Raw genomic sequence first — 7,453 nt, 5'->3', positions numbered from 1 at the left:
TCATGTATTATACCGATACTTTTTTCTATGAAATAACAACAGAGTATAGTTGCACAATACTTGAAGACAAACATTTTGTCGACCTTATAGCTAGAATATCGACAAAAGCCAGAGAGAGTTTAGTTGTGTTTAACGGAAAGAATTCAAACGAAAGTGATTGGATCAGTATTAACGTAAGTGACGAAATAAGCAATGACATGATGAAGGAATTCCTCAAAGAATTTGGCGATAACTTTTATCTGTTGAGAGCTAAGTTAAGTCGTTTTTAATATGTGCTTGGAATGAACGTTTTAAACAATCTAACTTTGCACATATAGAAAGAAGTAATGTTACAATTTTGATTCGAGATTTATCTCTAATGTTATATATTATATTATATAATCAATTTTTGTAATTAAAATATACATTTTATTTTCTATTATACATAAAGAAAATTTTTAATTATATAGTATATATTGCTTAATTGACTGTAAAGCTTTATTAGAATAGTATTAAAGGTTTAAATTTAATACGAGTTGGCTAATTTTTAAAAATAACTTTATATTAGTACATTTTAATAAGTTAAAAAATCTACCTTAGTTATGTTGCATGTATAAATTCAGAAATAGTTATAAAAAAAATCGGTTAAAAGTTTAAGTATTCAAAATATATCATAAAAAGTAATTAGTGCTTCAGAAATTAGGGTTTTTATTTTTTCTTCTTTTATTGCAGCAAGCCTATTTAAATGTGCTTGATAACAGCTATGTTTTTTTATTTGCATAATATTTTGACTAAAACTGATACCTACTTGCTCGAAACTTATTAGGTTCACTCTCAATTGTTTTATTTGTGTTATATAATTGCCATAATTATATTGGCATGATATGGTTTATATTTTTTAAGACTTATTGTGTTTATATACTGTTTTGTAATAGACCTCTTGAAGTACGTCACAATGGTGGTTTAAATACAATCATTAACAAAATGAACGGGAATCCATACCGTTCATCCATATTTAAATACTTAAAAGCTAACGTTAGTAACCTTAAAACTAAAACCAATCGTATAGCGCGTACAAGAAACTAAAAACTATTTACAGTTGTACAATATCGATCCACGAAAGGAGACCTAGGACTGGCAGAGACCAAGCTGACGAAGATGAGTGAAGCATTGACGATGACAAGACGGTGGAGTCGATACAAGTTCGATCGGAGGCCAACGCGTGGTTGTTTGTAGGAGGTTATGGTAGCGACCAAAACTGGTGTGAAATAAAAATTCCGTGAATGCCAGCGTGGTTGACACAGGCCTTCGTGTATACCAAACTTGTATATCGAGAAAATAGGTTTTTATTAGCGTATGGTGACGCTATGCTGCGTAAAAACAAAAAAAAAAAAATCTAATATTTTAGTTCGATGTACACAGTACATCTGCGTTAAGCGAGTGGCGAATTGACAAAGTAATGGCGATTAACAGACGGCGGCAATAATAACAATAGTGACATACGATCAGCTGTTTGCACTGACATATCATTGACCGACCGTTGACGGGGCAATCGGGCGTTGGTCCGTATAATCAACATGCACGAAATCTGTAAGAAAACCGTTTTGAATTTGTATAGTTTTTTTTTTTATAAATTTTTTAATTAAGGTAAAGGTGTGAACTTTTAGATTCGATGTTGATTCTTAAATTATGTGATTTGTTTGTGTTCGTATACACGATAACTTTTTTCCTGTAGACCGTAATAATCGTTTAGCACCACTATTAGAGTATTTTCCTTTTTTTTTTTTTGTATTTGAGTTGCAGTTTTAAAACTTATCAGATGAAAATTAGACTGCGGATAGATATTTTGTGTGTCAAGACATTTTAAATGGATCACCTTTATGTGGTTAGTGCACAAAAGTAGTTAGGCCATTCTTTGTTAGATAGTCTTATTTACAATTCCCTAAGGATAATAAATTATTTGTTTTACAAAATCAATTTTTTTATTATACCTAGGTACGGTTAATGTTGTAAAATGATTATTTTATTGATTTATGTTCTGTGCATTTGTTTTAAATTTAATTTAACCACCATATTTCCACTTAATCCAAACATTTTAACAAAATACGTATCAGTATTAAATGTTACTTAAGATATCATTACGTACGTTTAAGACCCAATTGTTTGTCTTGCGTACTCGATAAAAACTTTTTTTTTGTTTGTTAATTGATCCGTTAACACTGATTAAGTAGGTATCAATAAGCAATTTCAATTGTTTGCGTTTGAAAGTTCTAAAAACTAGATTGAACAATTTCATACCTGAGGAGTTATTGCAACTAAAGCATGCTAAAGATAGCATGTGCTTAGTTAGTTACATTATCTTTCCAATATTCAAGTAGCTATTCCATGTTATACTTTCATATTTTATAATTGACCATGACTTAACATGTTTTGCAAATTAAAAATATAGCCGTGGTCAAGGTCATAGTCAATAAAGTTATCACTTATCTGCAATTGAAAAATAAAAATAAAAACCCCGATTTCTAAATCACCGATTTCTTTTTATGATATTTTTCGACTACTTTGACATTAAACCGATTTCATTATTTATTACTTCTATATTGGTATTTTCAGCTAAACTAAAATAGATTTTTTAACTTTTTAAATTGTACTTATCTAAAGTTATTTTAAAAATTAAACTAACTCGTGATACATTTTAATACCTTTATTACCACTCTAATAAAGCTTTACAGTCAACTTAGCAATATTTAATATGTAACTAAAAAATGTTCAATATGCATAAAAGAAAAATAAATTTATATTTTAAATAAATCTAAAAAAAAAAAAAATTGTAATATAACGTTTTTTGACGTGTACAAAGTGACATATGAGGTTTAGCCGAGATCTTAAACTACATTAATCTCGTACGCCTAAAACATTCATTGCAAGCACATAATAAAAACGACTTAACTTAGCTCTCAACAGATAAAAGTTATCGGCATATTCTATGAGTTCTATTGAGTTTGAATTCATCCCGTTTAACTCTACTAAAATCTCATTGGCTCTTACTGATATTCTAGCTATAAGGCTACTAAAATTGTTGTCTACGGGTATTGTCCAAGCATACTCTGTTGCTATATCAAAAAAAAAGTGTCGTTATATGAAAATTACCAACATTACCCACGAAAAAATATAAGCTCTAGTATTGATAATTTGGTTAATCAACTTGTGGTAACTAAGATTTCCAAATGGTTTCGATATCCATTGGCGGTTTTTAAGGTACTCCTTAGTTTTATTCACTTCGACAGCATAATGTCTTTTCGTTGGCTCCCAATCCACGACTGATCCGGTTATTTGCCCAAACAAAAGGTCGTCTTCATCCCACAATGGTTTTAGGTATAAAAGGTCGACCGTGACGAACTTCATACCGCGAGTATAATATACTGCGCTTAACCCCCAATTTGGAGAGCCAGTCTACTCCAACCAAATAAGGTCAGAGTAGAGAAAACGGGACCAGCTAATTAAAGCCAGTCCAGTTCATAGCTCGGGGCCCCGGGTTCGCCATACCCGTCACGCTAGATTAGCGTTCCCCAAAACCATTTACCCACATTTAAGTTACTCATATAAAATGTTAGAGTGACCAATTGCTTTAAGTGCACCAGTCTTGTTTTAACAATTAAAGAATAAGTACATTTTAAGTCTTCTATTTTCGTGTTAAATTTCTTCAATACTTTTTCACGACGTTAAATGTCATAGTAGTTTCGTACATAAGTTGTTAAAATTGTACGTTCTTCGACACTAATTGTTATTTGGGACTTTTTATATGTTTTCAAATCATTGAAAATATCAACGTATGCGACACGGAATGTTTGGAAGACGTAATAGGATAGTGAAATATATAAAAAAATACATTTATTCATAAATAATTTTCCTGTTCAATATATTCTAGGTAATTAAACATTTGAAATAAAATACAAGCTGTCTTCTCTAAGCATGTAAATGCTACTAACACAAGAATGACTCATAAGAGTAGTGTTTTCTTTTCCCTAACTGTAAAAAATAAAGCAAAAGTAAAAAAACATCTTTTAGCAAACATAAATAATAGAATCATCGTGATAGACATTTCAATCAAACTTTTGATCGTGCAAAAATGCAATGTTTAAGAATTACATGATTATTTTGAGATACCGCAGAAAAATATCCTAATCATGAAAAAAAATGTTTATTCAAAAGACTTAAGAGTGTAAAACTATACGTTTTATGATTGTGATAAATAATTTTGGCTTACTTTGTTTGTTGGATCCAACTTTATAAATTTGAATGATTAAATGAAATATAACAAAATATTCCAAATGTGTGTGTTTATTTTAAAAAGTTTTACTACATAAATACAATAAGTTACGTTGCAAATAAAATGTAGTTTAGTTTTTACAGTGCTTTACACTGAATATTTGTAGCTTTGTATTGTTTTAAACACTCGAAACATCTTTAGCAAATATGATTGTTGGTGTAATGTTTTTGAAATTATATACAGGGTGATAATTTTATCGTGGACTACTCAATACATCATAGGGTTTAATAAGAAGTTTAATTTGCTAAGATGCGGTATTTTGTGGATTTTGAGTTTTAGTTGCGTTAGAGTAAGAACGGTGTTGATGTTGAGTGCTAAGTGGCTTACCATTTACATTATTAGTAGTTGATTCTAGAAGGTTGATAGGTAAAAAATTTAATGTAATCGACCGGAGTAATATAAATATTGGTTGTGGCGTAGGTGTGGTTTCTGTGTTCATTTGTGTGTCAACATCAGTATCTTCAAGGCTTGGTATCAGTTTGGAGTAGAGAATATAGTTTTATATTTTTTAGTTTTGGGTGAAAGTCTTGGAGAAGATTGTCGTTTGCTGGTTTTAATTACCCAGCCAGGTTCTGTGCTGACTAAACCATTTGTGGGGTTTGGTTTTGATAATTTAATTGGGGAGATTGATTTATTGGAGCTGGTCTGTTGACAGATAAAAACTTAATATTATTCAACCGTCTGTCATTCTGTGCTCTTTGAACGTTTTTATAAGGGCTACCGATAAATAATCAAAAATATTTTCTACAATATTCATTTTTACTTACTTATCACTCTTCACGCCTTTTCCTATTTAATATGTACAAATTGACCTCTAGACACTTTTGAACTTCTGATAAACCAGACCTTAAGTATCCACCTATGCGTTACCATTAAGTTTTTAAAAGTTTTTATTAAAAAATCGAAGTTGTGTGGAGGAAAAAACAAAAACAAAATCATAAAAAATTGAGTACACATTGTATAAAACAAAATGAAAAAAAATTAAACTTCTTATTAAACCCTATGAGGTATTAAGTGTTATACGATAAAATTATCACCTTGTATATATTTTCAAATACATTACATAAACAATCATATTCGCTAAAGATGTTTCGAGTGTTAAAAAAACAACATTAATTTACAAAAATTCAGTGTAAAAATCCCGGCACTGTAATAACTGAACTACATTGTAGTAGCAACGTAACTTGTTTCATGTATGTAATAAGCTTTTTAAAATGAACACACACATTTGGATTCTTTTGTTATATTCCATTTTATCATTAAAATTTATAAAGTTGATATCAACCTATAAAGTAAGCCATATTAGTTAAGCACAGTTATAAAAGTTTAGTTTTACACACTTAAAATATGGGAAACCTAAAATTGTTTTACTTTAAGACTGCGCTTGCAATAACTTAAAATGTGATAAATAATTTTGGCTTACTTTGTTTGTTGGATCCAACTTTATAAATTTAAATGACTAAATGAAATATAACAAAATAACCCGAATGTGTGTGTTTATTTTAAAAAGTTTTACTACATAAATACAATAAGTTACGTTGCAAATAAAATGTAGTTTAGTTTTTACAGTGCTTTACACTGAATATTTGTAGCTTTGTATTGTTTTAAACACTCGAAACATCTTTAGCAAATATGATTGTTGGTGTAATGTTTTTGAAATTATATACAGGGTGATAATTTTATCGTGGACTACTCAATACCTCATAGGGTTTAATAAGAAGTTTAATTTGCTAAGGTGCGGTATTTTGTGGATTTTGATTTGAGTAAAATCGGTGTTGAGGTTGAGTGCTGAGTGGCTTACCATTTACATTATTAGTAGTTGATTCTAGAAGGTTGATAGGTAAAAAATTCAATGTAATCGATCGGAGTGATATAAATATTGGTTGTGGCGTAGGTGTGGTATCTGTGTTCATTTGTGTGTCAACATCAGTATCTTCAAGGCTTAGTTACAGTTTGGAATAGAGAATATAGTTTTATGTTCTTTAGTTTTGGGTGAAAGTCTTGGAGAAGATTGTCGTTTGCTGGTTTTAATGACCCAGCCAGGTTCTGTGCTGACTAAATCATTTGTGGGGTTTGGTTTTGATAATTTAATTGGGGAGATTGATTTATTGGAGCTGGGCTGTTGACAGAAATTGCTATTGTTGCGTGTACTGTCATTTTGCTGATTAGGTAGCTTTGTGGCTATCTTATCTGCGGTCCAAAGGTCACCGAGTGAGCGGTGCCTTTGGAAGACTATTGGTGATAGCGGTGTTCTATTACGGTTATTTATTTTTCATAAATTCAATTTATAGCAATTCCTTACCTTGATCTCGAAGGATAACGACGGCGTGAAGAGTTTCTTACAGTCAACGATCTCTGTAATTTGGCCTTTCGAACAAGATGAGTTTGAAAATAAAGCAAGATTTGACATAGACTTGGATATAATAATGACGTGAGCGTGACACGAGACATGAGAACTCTATGGCAGCTGAAGGCTATGCGTTTCCATTTAAGTTTCAAAAGTTTCTATAAAACAAAAACGAAGTTGGGAGGGGTGTGAAAACAAAATAAATTGTTAGTAAAATTGAGATCATATTGTATAAAATAATATTACACTCCACCTTCAATAACTACAAAAACCGTTATCTAAAACAGGATATCGACCATTCAAAATGTTTAATACATTATTTCCAGTTTAAAAATTTAATGAAATGTGTGCGTTACCATTAAGTTTTTCAAAGTTTTTATCAAAAAAAACGAAGTTGTGTGGAGGGAAAAACAAAAACAAAATTATGAAAAATTGAGATCACATTGTATAAAACAATATGAAAAAAAAATTAAATTTCTTATTAAACCCTATGAGGTATTGAGTAGTCCACGATAAAATTATCACCCTGTATATAATTTCAAAAACATTACACCAACAAACATATTTGCTAAAGATGTTTCGAGTGTTTAAAACAACATTAATCTACAAAAATTCAGTATAAAAATCCCGGTAATAAACTGTAATAACTGAACTACATTGTAGTAGAAACTTAACTTGTTTCATGTATGTAGTAAGCTTTTTAAAATGAACACACACATTTGGATTCTTTTGTTATATTCCATTTTATCATTAAAATTTATAAAGTTGATGTCAACCTATAAAGTAAGCCATATTAG

This window comes from Adelges cooleyi, unplaced genomic scaffold, assembly GCF_023614345.1.
Source record: "Adelges cooleyi isolate 19-005CV unplaced genomic scaffold, UGA_ACOO_1.1 ACOO_flye_CR_arks_rails_tigmint_CR_PRNA_308, whole genome shotgun sequence".
Taxonomy (NCBI): Eukaryota; Metazoa; Arthropoda; class Insecta; order Hemiptera; family Adelgidae; genus Adelges; species Adelges cooleyi.
Note: the sequence above shows the minus strand (reverse complement) of the source record.